Raw genomic sequence first — 17,588 nt, 5'->3', positions numbered from 1 at the left:
TTCTTATGGATTTGAATATATATTAGTTGCTGTCGATTATGTTTCCAAATGGGTGGAAGCCATTGCCACTAGAACTAATGATGCTAAGATTGTGATCAGTTTTCTCAGAGGAAATATTTTTACAAGGTTTGGCACACCAAGAGCAATCATTAGTGATGGTGGCTCCCATTTTGTTAACCAAGCTTTTGCAGCACTCTTGAAGAAGTATGGAATCAAGCATAAGGTGGCAACACCCTACCATCCTCAAACTAGTGGGCAGGTTGAGATAAGCAATAGGGAGATTAAGCACATACTTGAGAAGACAGTGAACACCACAAGGAAGGATTGGTACATGCGTTTGGAGGATGCATTGTGGGCTTATAGGACAGCTTATAAGACCCCCATAGGTATGTCTCCATATAGACTTGTTTTTGGTAAACCTTGTCACTTACCAGTGGAGCTTGAGCACAGGGCTTATTGGGCGATCAAGGCATTCAATTTTGACATGAAAGCTGCTGGTGAAAAGAGGAGGCTTCAACTCAATGAGTTGGAGGAGTTGCGACATGAGGCGTATGAGAACGCTAAGCTTTATAAGGAGAAAACAAAGCAGTATCATGACAAGAAGATTCTTAGGAAGACGTTTGAGGAAGGGCAGAAGGTTCTCTTATTCAATTCACGCCTTAAGCTCTTCCCAGGTAAGCTTCGTTCTCGGTGGATTGGGCCTTTTGTTATTACTAATGTGTTTGATCATGGCGCAGTGGAGATTCAAAATATTAAGGATGGCAGCACCTTCAAGGTGAACGGACATCGGTTGAAACCTTACTTTGATGCCAACTTTGATGCCAATATTGAGTCTCAAGCACTCAAGGAGCCTCCACCACTCTCTTGAAGCTCACCAAAGTTTGGACGTCCGGCTGAAGACATAAAACTTAGCGCTTCTTGGGAGGCAACCCAAGGTGATGAGGAGAAGATAGAACGTGCAAGGAGCTTGCTTGCGTCCTAATCGCTTCAAAGGGGAGTTGTTTTCTGAACTCTAAACATTTGGTTATGTCTTTTCCTTATCTTCTTTCCTTTCATTTATGAGGCATTGCTTGTTCTTATACTCTAAACATTGAGGACAATGTTTCATTTAAGTTTGGGGGGAAGGATTCAGTTATGTTGTTTTATTGTCAAATTTTAAAATTTTTAAGTGTGTCTAGTGTCTAATAACGCAGGATTTTGTGTGTTGTTTCGTTATCCTTCCAAACACCTATGATAAGACTTGGATTTAATACTAATATGGTTTTTTCAGAAATTGATAGTCATTGTTTAAGGCCTATGTGTGATTCTGAGTGAACTTTGTCTTGCATGCCATCCTTGCACTTATTGAGCACTTTGCCAAGTTAGTCCAATTTCTTGCTACTTGGAGATGTTATGCAATTCTGCTTATTTCATGATCTTGGTTTCATGCTCTAGAACTTATTTGAATATCTCTTGAGACATTCTGTTGCCATACAATGCTTAGGAAGTGATTTAGGCCATGTTTAAATCGTTTGAGCCTTTCTAACCATCCCTCTACATGTATTCATCCCTAGTCAATCCATTTGAGCCTACGTTAAGCCTTTCTTTGTGTAAACCATTTCTACCATAATAAATCTCTGTTTCTTATCTTTACCTATTCTTTGAGCAATTAAAGCTATCTTTAAAGGAGAGTCATAAAGATTGCAAGGTTTTTGGAGCAAAAGTGAGTCATTAGTGCTGTAACCCAAGTGTTGAAAAGAAATAAGTTTTGGGGTATTGTTAACTAATCAAAAGAGGTAATGAAGTGTGACCAATGTAGTCACGGCCCTAGGGTGTTATAAGGAAAGATCATGGTGATCTAGGGTAAAGAGCCACAAAATTAGGCCAAATAACACATTTGAAGGTGCTGAAATTATGTTGAAAATCTGCTCATGTATGTGTTCCTTGCTTGTTACAAAGTTCAGTAATCTCTCATGCTTTTACCTATGCTTTAGTTGTGCTCAAAATGTTGTTATATCTCCATGTCTCCTCTTTCATTCAACCACTACCCTAAGCCTCATTACAACCCTTGTAAAGTCCTTTTGATCCTTGGTAATGTGTGGTATTACTGTGGAGAGCTGATTTCATAATGAGCTTATGGGGCTCGAAATTCTTGATTGTGCTTTAAGTGTGTGCGCATGTACTTATTTGAGTTGCAGGTGTTGTTCTGATTTGGCATTCACACACTACACTTAAGGATGTCATTGTAAGCTTTGCACACTCTTGAATCATGTGTGGAACTTAGATTGTGATTGTTGTGTTTCTTTGGAACCATATACTTTGATGATTCTTTGAGGATATTGTTTGGAAGGCTAGCTGCTTATTTTCTGTTTTCTAAGTTGTAGTTTTATTTTGTTTGCTCGAGGACTAGCAAAGTCTAAGTTTGGGGGTATTTGATAAGTTCATAATTTCACACATTTGCATGCCTTCGTTACTTAGTAATTTTGTTTAGTTTCTCTTTATTTCAAGTCACTTACCTATGTTTGTGTGTTCTATAGGTTGAAGGCAGCAAGAGATTGCTTTTGAAGCAAAATGGTGCAAAACGTGCAAAAACTGGATATTGAGTTAGAAGTTCATTTCGGACTTATCTTCTTCATCCGAGCTTGGATTGGGCCAATACTTGTGTGGTTGGATCAGAGACATTCTGAACTTCAAAATGGATATCTTAAAGTCATATTTGGATTCAGCCAAACCCAATCCGTGAGCCCATCAAAATACACATCATGCTGACATGAGGATGAGCTGATGGATGCTTGGTCATGGTGAGCTAGGCATGAGCTATTGGTTTCTGGATGGATGCTTGATCATGCTGACATGAAGATGACCTATGGCTGCTGGTGGGATTTATTAGTGCAGCAACCAATTCTGATTATCTAAATACAAGTGTTGTATGCATTAGTCATATTCAATTCAGAATTCCCCTTTCCTTCTCCCTATAAATACCACTTCCATTCCACATCCCAGACACAATTCACTTCATCCATTACTTCCATACACACATTCAGATTCACCACAAAGAGAGAGAGAGAGCTAGCTGCAAAGGAGGGAGAGCTGGGAGCTGTCCTGGAAACTACCTTGCTGCCACCAGCTAGTTCTTCTATTCTCTTTATTCTACCTATGTATTTCTTATCTTCTGTATTCATAATTATGTTTAACTAATCCATTTTGTTAGGGCTTAGGATGAAGCCCTAGTCATGAATATTCAATGTTATGGATGATTTCATAGTTAATTGATTTCCTTGCTTTCATTATCAAGTTGTTAATCTCCAGCTTATTATGTGCTTGATGTATGTTTTCTTGGAGTAGCTAACTAGGATTTTATGCATCTAGCACAGGTTGGGAAGGGGTTTAGATTCACCAATTCTACTCTCCTTTCACAAGCAACACATGAATGGCCTAAGAATCATTCAAGGGGTTAATAACCATAGGTTGACTAGGACAGATACCATGTTCTAGGACTTGTGTGATTATCATATTCTCAAGGAACTTAATGACTCTTATATGCTTTATTCTAAGTAGATACCATGCTTAGGTTGCATATTAGAGATCACGTGTTGTGTAGATACCATGCACAATTACATGCCTTAGGAGAATCATGCATCCTGCACCTAGATACCATAGGCTTGTATGCGATAATCTATTGTTAATGAAGCTTGAGTCAATTTCTATGCATTCATAACTTGGATAGGAAGACTAGTGGTAGATTCCAAGGCTCTAACACTTCTCAATCATTGTTTCACAACTTGTTCATTGCTGCCATTGTTTACTTCCAGCACTTCCATTTCATTCTCTTGTTTTCATTTAAACAACAAAAACCCCCCATTCGAGTGCGTGTGTGGTGCTAGGATTCTGTCCTAGACCTTGCCAATTGTTAGTTAGTTTGTTTCTTTGTTTTCAGTTTTTCCATCATTCTAAGTAGTTTAACTTGCAACCAAGTTACCATTCTCCGTGGGATCGACCTCGTATTTCATAAGCTATACTATAAATGGTTCGTGCACTTGCGAGAATTGAAGTTTCTATTTTTAATAACTCATTTTAGTTGTTAGGAATAGGCTCAACACAAGGTTAGGACCAAACACCATGGCCTAATCATACTTTAGCTAGAATCAATCCTTGAATATGAATTAGACTTGTTACTTGACTCCTTATAACCCAGAGTTGAATTGTTATGGTGATTCGAATGCCCTAGTCTCCAAATCCGTTTTCCAGCCCTTCAAAATCACACTTTGTTACATTTGTTTAATTGCCTTCCTTTGCAATTTCAGTTTGTTTAGTTCTTCTCACAAGCACAAGCTCTTTCACTTCAATTTCCAATTTCATTTTGCTTCTGTTTAAAACTAATCTCACTTTAAATTCTGTTTTAGATTTAACTTCCTAACTTCTTGAATTCGGTAATCTAAAGTACATAACTAATTTGAACTTCTCAGTCTTCGTGGGTACGACCTCGTACTTGTCTTGCTATACTACTAATTGCCCCGTACAATTGCGAGTTAACATATTATTAACAACAAATTTTGGCGCCGTTGCCGGGGACTGAACGAAAGTTCTTCCCTGGTTATGTGGCCAAGGTTACCCTATTCTTTTTAGTGTTTCTAATTAATCTAATTTTCTGTTTCAGGTAGTTTATGTCTAAAAAGCCATTACTTGAACAAGTGAGGTCTTCGTTCCAACGTTCTAGATCTTTGAACGCAGGACCATCATTGCAACCCAGACGAGTGACCTCTGAAATTCAGAATCGTCTAGAAAGGGAGTTGTCAACTGCAAAAGAGCAAGCTCTTGCTACATTTACAAGTCTTGCTCTCCACACTGAACTTCCTGGTTCTTCACTTTCAAATTCGGAAGCAAGTTCAGACCAAGAAGAAGAAGAAATGATGGCTGCCATTGAGTTCATGGGAGAACTTGATATCCCAACAATTCCAGCATCTCCTTCAAGCATTTTGCTGCCCACTGTAGCTCGAAATTATGAGCTTAAATCTTCTCATCTTAATATGCTGCCTTCCTTTTATGGTTTACCTAATAAAGATCCATTAACCCATATAAAGGATATTTTTAATGTTGTGAGTTCTTTTCCCTTGACAGGTGTGACAGAAGATCAACTTCGAATGAGAGTGTTTCCATACACTTTAAAGGATAAGGCGAAGTATTGGTTGAATTCTTTGAAGCCTGGTTCACTCACTACATGGTCTGCCATTCAAAAGAAGTTCCTGGAAAAATACTTCTCCACGCAAAAGACCGACATGCTTAGGGACAAGATCTTGTTATTTGCACAGCAAGATGATGAATCGTTTTGTGAAGCATGGGAGAGATTCAATGGGTTGCTCAACCAATGTCCTCATCATGGGATTCCATTGAAGCTTCAAATGCGTATGTTTTATAAAGGACTAACCCCTTCTAGTCATAATATAGTCACCAATTTTGCAGGTGGTTCTTTTAAAACCAAAACTCCAGAAGAAACGTACGAACTCTTTGAGGAGATAGCAATGGAGACCCAACATACGGATACAAGAGGTAAACGTGTTATTAGTGGTTCTAATGATGCTTCTAGTGTGCAGATTTCAAAACTAGAACAAAAGCTAGATGCTCTTCTTGCATTAAACTCAAGAAGCCCTCCGAAGGAAGTGTGTAGCATTTGTGAATCTCATGACCATGCTACCACAGCTTGTCCACTTGGGGCTGGATATCCAGAATTTGTGCAAGAACAAGCTAAGTTGGTAAATTCCTACAACCAAGGTCCAAGAAATGATCCATACTCTCAAAGTTATAATCCAGGTTGGAGGAATCATCCAAACTTTTCATGGAGAAATACCCAGAATCAAGCAAATCCCCCTTCATTCCAAAGGCCACAACAATCATCATCATCATTGGAAGATATAGTGAAGCAGATGGCAATCAACCAATCCAATTTTCAGCAAACTACACAAGCTGCCATCTCCAAATTGGAAGTCCAATTAGGCCAAATAGCTGCTGAAATAACTCAAAGAGTGCCTGGGAAATGGCCAAGCCAAACTGAGATCAATCCAAAGAACCCAGAAGCCAAGGCCATTCATGTGCTCAGATCAGGTAAGATCATTGATAATAAAGATGATTCTAATCTTTCAAATGATGTTGTGATTGTAGAAAATGAAGAGGAGGAGACCATGGCCACGGAAGGAGAACAACTCAAAACTTCTCAATCTGCTCCTAAGGCCAAATCAGATTCTCAGAAATCCGATCAATTCCAATTGCATAAAAGGGATGACAAATTTGTGCCACCACATCTTCAAGAAGATAGATACGTGCCACCCGCTCCATATGTTCCACAGATTCCATTTCTAGGCCGTCTTAAGAAAGCAAAGCAAGATAAGGCTTTTAAAGAGATTTATGATATTTTGAGTAAAGTTAATATCAATTTGCCTTTGCTTGATCTTATTGAACAGATTCCTGCATATGGAAAATTCATCAAGGACTTGAAAACTCACAAGCTCAATTTCGCTCCAAATGAAGGAGTAAAGCTCGACCAGAATGTAAGTGCTGTGTTGCAAAGGAAGCTTCCACCAAAACTAGATGATCCTGGCAGCTTTGACATTCCCATTAACATTGGAGGCAAGAAGGTTGGAAGAGCCATGTTGGACTTGGGAGCAAGCATCAATGTTTTGCCATATTCAGTTTATCAAGAGCTTGGCTTAGAAGGGATGAAGAAGACTTCAATGCGACTTGAACTAGCTGATCATTCTATAAAATATCCAAAAGGTATTGTAGAAGATATTCTAGTTCAAGTTAATACACTAATTCTCCCTGCTGATTTTGTAGTGATGGACATGGAAGACAATCCAAATGGAGATCGTGTTGATCCCATTCTCCTAGGCAGGCCATTCATGGCCACTGCAGACACAATCATCAAAGTGAAAGATAGCACCCTCTCCATGACTGTTTTGGGTGAAACTGTTGAATTTAAAATGCTTAATGCTCTATCTCAACCTTCTATCTCTCTTGATTCTTGCTTTTCAATTGATGTTGTGGATCATGAGGTTTCTTCCATAATTTTGCAGAGAAAGTCTAATGATGCTCTAGAAGCTGTCTTAACACAAGAAGAGGAAGATCTTTGTGAACCGGAGTTCCAAGAAGTGGTGGCTGCCTTAGAAGTGTTTCCGCCATACCCACCATCCTTTAGGCCACCAATCGAGCCTCTTGGACCATCATCCACGAAATTGGAGCCATCCGTTGTCATCCCACCAAAGCTAGAACTTAAACCTCTTCCCAATAATCTTAAATATACATATTTGGGTGCTAACGAAACTCTCCCTGTTATAATTGCTGCAGGTCTCTCCTCACATGAAGAAGAGAGCTTAATTAAAGTTCTAAAAGAGCATAAAACAGCCATTGGGTGGACCATAGCAGACATCAAAGGAATTAGTCCAAGCATGTGCATGCACCGGATTTTAATGGAAGAAGACAGCAAACCATCTCGTGATGCCCAAAGGAGGCTAAATCCCAACATGAAAGAGGTGGTTAGAGCTGAAGTTTTAAAGCTACTCGATGTAGGAATCATCTACCCAATTTCAGATTCTAAGTGGGTGAGCCCTGTGCAAGTTGTTCCAAAGAAGTCCGGAATCACCGTTGTGAAGAATGAGAAGAATGAGCTAGTTCCTACACGAACTGTCACTGGTTGGAGAGTTTGCATTGATTACAGGAAGTTGAACACATCAACTAGAAAAGATCATTTCCCCTTGCCTTTTATTGATCAAATGCTTGAACGTTTATCCGGCCATGCTTACTATTGTTTTCTTGATGGTTTTTCAGGTTATAATCAAATTCCCATTGCTCCGGAAGACCAAGAGAAAACCACATTCACATGCCCATTTGGTACGTTTGCTTATAGAAGGATGCCATTCGGTTTGTGCAATGCCCCAGCAACTTTCCAAAGATGCATGATGTCAATCTTTTCAGATATGGTGGAACGATTCATTGAGGTGTTTATGGATGATTTTTCAGTTTTTGGTTCCTCTTTTGATAATTGTCTTCACCACTTGTCTCTAGTGCTTAAAAGATGCCAGGAAACAAATCTGATTTTGAATTGGGAGAAGTGTCACTTCATGGTGAGACAAGGCATTGTACTAGGCCATGTGATTTCAAGCAAGGGAATCGAAGTGGATAAAGCCAAGATTGACCTCATCTCAAATCTTCCACCCCCTACCTCTGTTAAAGGAATTAGAAGCTTTCTAGGTCATGCTGGATTCTATAGAAGGTTCATCAAAAATTTCTCAAGCATTACAAGGCCATTGTGTAATCTCCTTACTAAGGATGCTGTTTTTGAGTTTAATGAAGCTTGCATGGAAGCTTTTACTACCTTGAAGAGGGAGCTAACTTCAGCCCCTATTATCATAGCTCCGGATTGGTCTTTACCATTTGAAATAATGTGTGATGCCTCTGACTTTGCTATTGGTGCAGTTTTAGGTCAAAAGAAGAACAAGCTGCCCCATGTGATTCATTATGCTAGCCGGACCTTGAATGATGCTCAAATCAACTACTCCACAACAGAGAAGGAGTTGCTTGCTGTGGTTTTTGCTTTAGAAAAATTTCGTTCCTACCTTGTTGGTTCTAAAGTAATTGTTTATTCTGACCATGCAGCTCTTAGATACTTGCTCACTAAGAAGGATGCCAAACCACGCTTGATTAGATGGATTCTCTTGCTGCAAGAATTCGATTTGGAGATTCGAGATAAGAAGGGATGTGAGAATGTGGTAGCTGATCATTTGAGCAGAATTGTGGTTGAAGAAAAAGGGGCAGCTATGCTACCCTTGAATGAGACTTTCCCTGATGAACAACTATAGGCTGCCCAAGTCAAAGAGCCATGGTATGCTGATTTTGTTAATTATCTTGCTTGTGGTGTTCTTAGAAATGATCTAACTTCTCAGGACAAGAAGAAGTTCTTTTCCATGGTGAAACATTATGTCTGGGATGAACCTTTCTTATTCAAGCATTGCCCGGATCAACTCATCAGAAGATGTGTTCCAGAAGAAGAGCAAGAAAGCATACTTAGGCATAGCCATGAATTGGCTTGTGGAGGTCACTTTGGAGTTAAGAAAACAGCACTTAAAATTCTGCAATCTGGTTTCTTTTGGCCCACTCTATTCAAAGATGCGTTTAATTTTTGTGTTAAGTGTGATAGGTGCCAAAGGATGGGGAACATAAGTCGCAGGAATGAAATGCCATTGAATAACATACTTGTTGTGGAGCTCTTCGATGTGTGGGGTATTGATTTCATGGGACCATTCCCATCTTCCTTTGGTTATACTTACATACTTGTTGCTGTTGATTATGTGTCTAAATGGGTGGAAGCCATAGCCACCAAAACCAATGATTATAAGGTACTGAAGTTCTTGAAGGATAATATTTTCACAAGGTTTGGTACTCCAAGGGCTGTCATTAGTGATGGAGGCAGCCACTTCTGTAACAAGCCATTCGAAGCACTCATGAAAAAGTACAACATCACCCATCGAGTCTCTACACCATATCATCCGCAAACTTCTGGTCAAGTAGAAATAAGCAATAGAGAAATTAAGCACATCCTGGAGAAGGTGGTGAACAATACAAGGAAAGATTGGGCAGCCAAGCTCAATGATGCATTATGGGCTTATAGGACTGCATATAAGACTCCCATTGGAATGAGCCCTTATCGTCTTGTGTTTGGGAAAGCTTGTCACCTGCCAATGGAGCTTGAACACAATGCTTTTTGGGCCATCAAGAAGTTGAATTTTGATCTAGACAAGGCAGGCCATGCAAGAAAGTTTCAGCTCAATGAATTGGAAGAAATTAGACATGAGTCTTATGAGAATGCAAAGCTTTACAAAGAACGAACCAAGAGTTACCATGACAGAAACATTCAACGGAAAGAGTTCTCCAAAGGTATGTCAGTTCTTTTGTTTAACTCACGTTTGCGTCTCTTTCCAGGAAAATTGAAGTCTAGATGGCAAGGCCCATTCACCGTGGTCAATGTTTCTCCCTATGGAGCTGTGGAGATTCAAAACCCTAAAGATGGCTCGACTTTCAAAGTAAATGGACAACGTTTAAAGCCATTCTATGAGGGAGTTTCAGCTGGCATCCAAACTGGCCATGTGGTAGATCAACTTCCCTTCGTACCATCAACTTAGCTGATTGCACAATGTCTTGCCAAGACAGTAACTAAGGCGCTTCTTGGGAGGCAACCCATGTGTTCAAGAAGAAGGTGCTTGGTAGCAATCGACCTAATCGCATCAAGGGGAAGCATTTCAATCCTTTCTCTTTACTTGTTTTGTTTTTATTTTAGTCATTTTAAGTTTATGTTCCTTTTTTATAAATAAATAAATATAAAAATAAAATAAAAAATTTCATATAAGCTAACTTTTGGTAACCCCAGTGAGCACCTCCGTCAATACAGTGTCTAGGAGTTCTTTAGGCGACACCTTCGGTGTCTAAGAAGTTTGGGTTTTAAGCGGGACCATTGTGACCCCTCCAACCTTCCCGGATCCCCTGGCTGTGTTTTATGAGGCCCTTAACTGGTCATCCATGAGTTGCTTATATATTCATTTTTTTTTTTATTTAAATTTTTCCTAAACCTTCTTCTAAACTTTTCCCTTTATCATTTGTTTGTTCTCAATCATCTTTTGTATGCTTTCACATTGAGGACAATGTTCAATTCAGGTTTGGGGGGAAGGTTTTCAATTTCAATTTTCTTATCCATTTGTGTTTTCAATTTTCGTTCTCTTGTCACTATTTTTTTTTATTTTTTTTATTTTTTTAAAGAATGTCATACAATCAATGCTATGGAGCTGTTATTTGAGGTTTTCATATCAGAATTTTGCACTTCACAAAGCTTTTGCTCTTAGAATTCTGGTGGCTAAAGTACCATGCTCAAATTCTCGAAGGAAAATAGTGGAGACTACCCTAGTGAGCTATATCGAGCCTAATTGCTTTCTTGAGAGGGTTTAAAGTGTTCTATTTCTCATCCATACTTATTTTCTTCAATTCCCTCTAATTGATCTTATCATTTCATTTTGATTGAATACTAAGGATGATTCTCTTTTGTAGATATCATATGCTTGCTCTCATTCATGAATGAACTCATTGAGGTGATGCTAGGCTATGTGTGTATAACCATTCTATATGCTTTCTTTTCACCCTACCCATATGTGTGTTCCATTAGCCCTCTTGAAGCCAAACACTTAAAGCCTTTTTCTTCTATCACCCTCATCATTTCCCTACCTTTGTATCTCAATCTGAGATACTTGACCTATTGTAGCCATACCCTAGTAACTTAGAAATATACCAAGGTTTGCCAACATAAAGTTTGAAGCAAGGAAGTTGCAGCCATGTACCTAAATAAGAATTTTGTGTGAATCTGTGCAATAAAGTAAAGAAGATGCATATCAAATCAGCAAAGATGAAAGTGTTTCAATATGATCTAAGTGTGAGAAATAAAGTCTATGCCAGGTGATACCATGAAGTTTGCTGCCATGCCAATCTAAATCAATGATGCCTTGTAGATTAATGAAGCATGCAACCTTGGTATGTTCTTAAGTTATTTGTTTTTCCTTCCAATTCTTCCATTTCCCCTAACCTTAGCCTTTCATTACAACCTTGTGAAAGACCTAGCTGATCTTTGAGGATGTATTCATGTGTGATGGTAAGTATGTGTGTATCTCTATTCTTAGTATTTGATTCCTTTCATGAGATCTAACCCAATTTGTGCTTCTATTTCTTACACTCACTTATGCTTTCTTGAGAGAATTAAACCATAGGTTCTGAGTGATTGAGTGTTTTCTGTGAGAATTAGAGTCAAAGCATATTCTCTATTCAAGGTTTGAGTGTGCTTGCTTTGAAACCGTGTGCCTTTGAGCTATAGCTTCCACTTGTACACACTGATTGATCACATATCTTGGCAACTCTATGGTGTTGGAGGTATGACTAAAGTTTTCTTTCATTTTCATTAGTTGATTTCAAAGTTTATTTTTCTAACCACTTTGTTTTGTAGACTCAGTAAAGCGTTTGTGGGTATCGTATCTGTTAAACCCTCAGGAGACACAACTCCTCCTACTAGGGATGCCTAGAGGTTTAAAGGCTTGTTGCATATGCTCAATGCAATCGAGTTACCTACGAAAGTGGTCTAGTTAACTTCTTGTTTTGTTTTTACCTTTGTTTTTCTTTTGTTTTGCTTGAGGACTAGCAAAATCTAGGTTTGGGGGTGTGTTAAGCTCATAATTTCATACATATACATGCCCAATTTACTTACTTCTTTTGCTTAGTTTCCTATAATTCTGAGTTATTTGCCTCTATTTGTGTGTTTTGTAGGCCAATAGAGTAAGAGAGCATAATTCATGCAATTCAAGCATGTTTAGGCCTGATTTGGATGAATGGAAGAAGAGCTTAAAGACAAACTCATTTTGGCTACAGCCCCCTGCCAGTCCAGTTCCGTAGGTCATATTGCAAGCTTTGTTTCAGCAACCTACACAGCTCGGATAAGGCAGAATTCTTCATAAAAGTTGTTCCAATGGGTGTGTACTATAACATATCCAAAATTCAGCCCCATTGGATAAATCTGGAGTCCGTTACCTAGCAAACACTAAACCATGCTCAGGATGGATTTTTGTCAGCGAGCAAAACGAGTTAGCAATTTGTTTCGGCCTTAACTTCCTCCTCCGAGCTTGGATTGGGCCAATACTTGTGTGGTTGGATCATACACATTCTGAACTTCACAATGGAAATCTTAAAGTCTTCATTTGATTCAGCCTAGCCCAATTCGTAAGCCCAAGAAGTTGCTGGTCATGCTGACATGAGGATGAGCTGGTTGGAAGCTTGGTCATGGTGAGCTAGGCATGAGCTATTGTAGCTGGTTGGAAGCTTGGTCATGGTGACATGAAGATGAGCTAGGGCTGCTGGTGGGATTTATTGGTGAAGTGCATCAACCAATTCAGATTTTATAATGCAAGTGTTGTATGCATTAGCCATATTGAATTCAGATTTATCACTCCCCTCTCCCTATAAATACCACATCCATTCCACATTCAAGACACAACAAATCCTGAGATTCACAACCCCCACAATTCACTCCAACCATCCTCAAACACTCTCACAATCCCAAACACTCCAACAATCACCAAAACAACTCCAGCAAACTTCTGTTCCATTTCCCTACGAATTTCATCTTCCTTAGCCATCACCACTCACTCAAACTCATCCCAAATCACCTCCATATCCTTCATACATCTTTCTAGAAGTGGGGAAGCTCTTGGAGAAGCATTAGAAGTGGAGAAGCACTTGGAGAAGCCTTGGACACCACAAGAACTTCAGAAAAAGGGTTTTTCTACTCTTATTGCATTCATTATGTTTTCTCATTTCTATTCAAGTCTCTTTTCCATTTTGAGTAGCTAAATCCATAACTAGGGCTTCGATGTAACCTAACATGAATATTCTGGGTTTATAAGTTTGGAGTTTCAAGTTTGATTCATGATTCATGTTCTTATTCATTATGCTTATAAGTTAACATGCTTGTTTGAATGATTGATCACCATTAGAACTTGTTTGTTAACTATCTTGGTTTGAATTAAGAGTATACACCATGCTTTAATTCGAATTGAACTATGAATAGGAAGAGTATGTATGGACATTCGACAACAGGGATTAGATACATACTTGGTTGTTTAAAATGTTCTTCTATGCTTAATGGGTTCCTAATGCTTAATTTTAGGTTAGACAACAAATGATCAAATTAGGGAATTAGGAACACAAGGTTAGGACCAAACACCATGGCCTAATCATACTTTAGCTAGAATCAATCCTTGAATATGAATTAGACTTGTTACTTGACTCCTTATAACCCAGAGTTGAATTGTTATGGTGATTCGAATGCCCTAGTCTCCAAATCCGTTTTCCAGCCCTTCAAAATCACACTTTGTTACATTTGTTTAATTGCCTTCCTTTGCAATTTCAGTTTGTTTAGTTCTTCTCACAAGCACAAGCTCTTTCACTTCAATTTCCAATTTCATTTTGCTTCTGTTTAAAACTAATCTCACTTTAAATTCTGTTTTAGATTTAACTTCCTAACTTCTTGAATTCGGTAATCTAAAGTACATAACTAATTTGAACTTCTCAGTCTTCGTGGGTACGACCTCGTACTTGTCTTGCTATACTACTAATTGCCCCGTACAATTGCGAGTTAACATATTATTAACAACAGCGATGCCCTGGCACTGAGCGTGCAGAGTACGGCAACAGTCGCAAGTTTGGGTCATCGCCTACTTGCGAAGTCCCATGAGGTAGAGGTGCTAAAGGGTCAGTTGGCGGCGGAGCGAAGTATGGTTGAGGAGTGTCAGACTGCTATAAAAAGCTTGAAAAGGGAGAGGTCAAGGATAGTGGAGGTGAATCGACACCAGCTAGAAGTATTGCGGGACGAGAATAGAAACCTATCAAAGATGGTAGAGTTGTACTCTCGCGACATGCGAAAACAGCTGGAAGACCTAGACAGACCGGGTAAACGCAAACAAGCATATCGCGAGAGTAGTTACGCTCAAGCTAAGATTGCGATCTTTGGGAGCTCAAGTGATGAGCCCCAAGAAGCAGTGCGTGAAGCCCCGGAAGAGGACAGCCAGAGGGCCAAACTCAAAGCTCCAATGGTCGAGACACCAAGCACCGAGAAGAAATGATTTCCTACTGCATTATTGTTGTTTTTATTTTATTTTGTTGTTTTTGTATTTTCATTATTTAGTTTCGGAAATAAAAGAGTAAGGTTGCAGAAAGAAAAAGAAAAAGAAAAAGAAAACACACTTCCCAACTAAAATAAAACAAAGACGACAAACGGAAAAGAAAACACATTTCTCTAACTAAAATAAGACAAAGATGATAGCCGAAAGGGGAAGGCAAAAACACAAAACACTAGAAAATGAAAGTAACGGGCAAAAACATAAAACACCAGAAAACACGGAGAAAAGAAAAGTAAAGTGAAAGTTAATGTGCTCCCCCTTGAAGCGATTAGGTCGAGCATGCCCGGGAAATCCGAAATGGTGTTGGCTCTCTCTCATCAGCATATGTCTATTTAAACCACACCTCTGCAAGCGGATGATACCCAGCATTTCTTCCTGCAAACTCAAGGAAAAACATCAAAAAATTCAGAAGCAAAACAAATGGCATCCTCATGCACTCACCTTGATGATCTCAACCTTGAGCTCTCACTTGCACCACCGAATGCCCAGACAAGGGCTCCTCCAAACACTGTCTTTCCAAACTCTTCATATCATCACGGCACGGCCTCAAACTTTGCTGAGGGAATACCGAACTTTTCTGAGGCACTATCGAACAGAGCAGTGCTGCTAGGAGGCATGATTAGCAGCAAGCTCACTCCGACAGATCATCTGCATGTGGCACAGAGGTTTGATAAGGCAGCGGTAGAGGAGTCCCACAATTTAACTGTGCTCCACGCGGTCTCCGCTACCAATTTGGGCATGCAATTACTGGCGAGGACAAGGGAGTGTGCCGCGATGAGCGAGGAAATAGCTTCCTTGAAGGCTATGGTAGCGAACTTGCAGAAGCGGCTCTACTGTGCCAATCAGCACGTGGAAGCACTGCAGAGAAAAAATGAGGACCATATGGAGCTGCTGCAGATTCTACAAGTGCGAGAAAATAGAGGCAAGCCATGATGATGATGGAGATGAAGAAGATGAAGAAGATGATGAAGAAGATGATGATGATGATGATGTTTTTTTTTTTTTTTTTGTTTTGTTTTGTTTTTTTGTTTTGTTTTGTTTTGTTTGTTTGTTTTTTTTTTTTTTTGTTTTTTTTTATGCAATGTTTGAAATAAAAATGTGTTTTAACACTCAGAAATAAACTAACTAACCATACCACGTAAATAAATAAATAAACTAACATAACAACACAAAAACAGAAACAAAACAAAAACAAAGACTCAACAGAAAAGAAAACAAAGAAAATAAAAAAAACTTAATTTAAAAACACACAATATACAAGCAACTCACGGATGACCAGTTAAGGGCCTCAGAAAACACAGCCAGGGGATCCGGGAAGGTTGGAGGGGTCACAATGGTCCCGCTTAAAACCCAAACTTCTTAGACACCGAAGGTGTCGCCTAAAGAACTCCTAGACACTGTATTAACGGAAGTGCTCACTGGGGTTACCATAAGTCGGCTCATATGAAAAATAAATTTTTTTTTTTAAAAATATTTTTTAAAAAATATATTCTCGTAAGAAAAAGAAACAAAAACAAATTAAGATAACATGAAACAACAAACCATAAACGAAAATGAATTAAGTACTCTAAACAAACTCAAACAAACGATATAAATTATTGTACTAAAAGAAACAAACCAAGAAACCAAAGAAAAAAAACAAACAGCACTTTCTATCACCTATTTATCACCATTTGGACAGATTCGTTTCTATGTTTTTCAGCTTCGACCTCTGTTCAGTTTTTAGGCTATAACTTTCCAACCGTAAGTCCAAAGTTTACGTTCTTTATATGGTTGGATTCAGCATAGAAAAACAAAGAACTCAGCGCGGACCAAAAGGCAAAAACAACTACGGAAATAAACAGAATTCAAAGAAGAGAAAGGATTGAAATGCTCCCCTTGAAGCGATTAGGTCGAGCGTGATGCATTTGGAGGTCGCGACTTCTCCCACTACTCCACACTTCCTATCTTTGAAGTTGCCATCTCTCTTAAGCTGTCATAAATTGCTAAAACAAACACACAAACTTGAAATGGAATTAAAAGGATTAGGAAATAAAAACTAAAATGAAAAGGAAAATCAACACACATCCAATTCCATGCTTCAAAGCAACAAGCACCAATGGGTTGTGTAAGCTGGGACTTAAACCCAGTTCTCTTGCTTGTTGGGCAATTGTCCTTTTCTGTTGGACTACAAACACAACTTGTCCATTAACGTCATTAACTTTAAAACAAGAAATTGTCCAATTAAGAAAAAAAAAATAAAGTAGGAAAGCCAAATAGAATCAAACAATGTTACCGATCCCCGGCAACGGCGCCAAAAACTTGTTGTATAGATACAGCTGCACCAAAATGGATTAAGCTGCATCCTCAACTTGTGATACTCGCAAGTGCATGAGCCGTTCGGTAGTATAGCGTATGTAAGTGCGAGGTCGATCCCACGAGGATTGGTGATAGAATGATTCAATTCATTTTCCCTACACAAAACAAAAACAAAAACAAAGAACATGAAAGAAGGAAGAAAATAAGAAAGTAACTCAAGCAAATAAGTTCCCAAGTTCAATTTAGATTAATGGATTGATTCTAGCTAAAGTATGATTAAGCCATGGTGTGTGGTCATAACCTTGTGTTCCTAATTCCCTAATTTGATCATTTGTTGTCTAACCTAAAATTAAGCATTAGGAACCCATTAAGCATAGAAGAACATTTTAAACAACCAAGTATGTATCTAATCCCTGTTGTCGAATGTCCATACATACTCTTCCTATTCATAGTTCAATTCGAATTAAAGCATGGTGTCTACTCTTAATTCAAACCAAGATAGCTAACATGCAAGCCTTAATGGTGATCAATCATTCAAACTAGCATATTAACTTATAA

The 17,588-nt window shown here is 38.8% G+C and overlaps 1 non-coding gene across 1 annotated transcript; it reads right to left on the bottom strand.

Moving 5' to 3' along the window:
* Positions 1 to 5,255: 5,255 nt before the first annotated feature.
* LOC148294750 (small nucleolar RNA R71) lies at positions 5,256 to 5,362 on the bottom strand. The gene has a single exon (XR_015835570.1). It is a non-coding gene; the product is annotated as a small nucleolar RNA R71 (small nucleolar RNA).
* Positions 5,363 to 17,588: the final 12,226 nt, after the last annotated feature.

Source organism: Prunus avium, chromosome 4 (assembly GCF_965620075.1).
Source record: "Prunus avium chromosome 4, drPruAviu1.hap1.1, whole genome shotgun sequence".
Taxonomy (NCBI): domain Eukaryota; kingdom Viridiplantae; phylum Streptophyta; class Magnoliopsida; order Rosales; family Rosaceae; genus Prunus; species Prunus avium.
Note: the sequence above shows the minus strand (reverse complement) of the source record. Positions and strands in the feature narration are given on the sequence as shown.